Here is a 1,803-nt window from a genome sequence, read left to right as displayed (position 1 = left end):
CCGGCGGGGGTCGAGACGGCGGCGTGGCGTCCGCGACGGCGGGACGACGCGGCGCCGGCAGGGCGCGCGCGACGACCGCGCTGTCTTTACGCAAGGGCGGCGACGCGAGGAAGCGGCGGCGCAAGGGTGGTGCCCGCGTGTGGAGCGTGGCGATGGGGGGGTGGGAGGAGGAGGAGGACGAGGAGGAGGAGTATATGGCGGGGGCGGAGGAGGGGGAGGGGGAGGGGGAGGCGATGGAGGCGGAGGCGGGGGCGGGGGCGGGGGCGGAGGGAGGGGAGGGGGAGGGGGACGCGGGCGGCATCGACGCGGAGAGCGCGGCGGAGGCGGCGGTGCAGGCGGCGCTCCTCTCGGGTAATCTCGGGTGATCTCGGGCGATCTCGGGCGATCTCGGGCGATCTCGGGCGATCTCGGGCGATCTCGGGCGATCTAGGGTGATCTCGGGTGATCTCGGGTGATCTCGGGTAATCTCCGGTGATCTCGGCGTTGCACAGGCGCAGTTCCGCGCGATCACCGAGTCGGTGCAGGGAGGGCAGGCCTATGAAAAAAGAAATATACCTCGGCGGCACGTGGATTTCTTTGTTCATAGGCGCAGGGAGGGCACGCGGCCCTAGAAGCGGGAGATCTCCCCACATCTCCCCCCGTATCTCCCCATATCTCGCGGCCAGAAGCGGGAGGCGTGTTCCTGTCTCCCAACCAGCGCCCGAGAGATGTATCCGCCGTATCCGCCTCCCCTCCGTGTTCGCGCGAATATGCACATGTGCATGTGCATGTGCATGTGACAACCAACAAGCCAACCTCGTACCATCGGAGCTCCTGTCGTCTAGACGTGGAGACGCGAGGGTCGCCCCCCCCCCCCCCCCTGGCCCACCAACTCTTGTGGTCCTGTGTGGTGATGTATACGAGTAGTGCTCTGCACACACTGCACAAGACCGTCTACTCACTCCCTTGAGGTTGGCGCCTTCAGCCCGCAGGCACGGGGCGGTGATGGCGATCATCGGCGATGGCCCTTCTCTGGGAGGGGGCGGAGGCAGCGGAGGCGGAGGCAGCGGCGGCGGCGGAGGCGGCGGAGGCGAAAGCGGAGGCGAAAGCGGAGGCGGAGGAGGCGGAGGCGGAGGAGGCGGCAGCGCAGCTCGGTCTGCGTGGCGGCTAGCCGTTGGCGCGGGCGGTGGCGGCAGTGGCGGCGGCGGCGGCGGCGGCGGCGGCGGCGGCTGCAGTGGTGACGGCGGCACCAGCGCTGGCGGCTGCTCCTCATCCGTGGTAGAGGCGAGCGATCGGTCGGATGCGGCCGGGTACCCGACGGGCGGCGGGTCGGCGAGCGGACGCCGCGTGACCTCGCTAGCCGGACTCGCTCAGGGACGGGCGGGCTTCGCCTCCGCCTCTTGCGCCCTCTCGCTGTGAACGGCGCCTCTTCACCGCGCGGCGGTGTGAAAAGGTGGGCCTCGCCTCCGCCTTTGGGCCTTCGGGCTGTGAACGGCGCCTGCTTTCGGGCAGCGGGGCGGTGGCGCCGGCGGGGCGGCTCCTCTCCTTGCGACCCGTCGTTGGCAGCGGCGCCACCGCGCGGCCAGCGTCGCCGGTGCATGGAGGCTGCGGCGGCACCTAACGCCCCAAGAGTGCCCCGAGAGTCCCCCCCAATGAGGCGGGCGTGTCGCCCGGACGTGCAGGTTGCTTCGTCTCCGCTCCGAGCGGGAACTCCCCATCCTGAAGGCCGAGAGCGATAGCAGGCTTCGGCACCCGAAAAGACCCCTGCGATGGGGTGGAGGCCAAGGGACCCAAGGACCGGCCCCCGGCGACGAAGGCAGGGGC

Source organism: Emiliania huxleyi, assembly GCF_000372725.1.
Source record: "Emiliania huxleyi CCMP1516 chromosome Unknown EMIHUscaffold_164, whole genome shotgun sequence".
Lineage (NCBI taxonomy): Eukaryota > Haptophyta > Isochrysidales > Noelaerhabdaceae > Emiliania > Emiliania huxleyi.
This window is presented reverse-complemented; position numbering follows the sequence as displayed.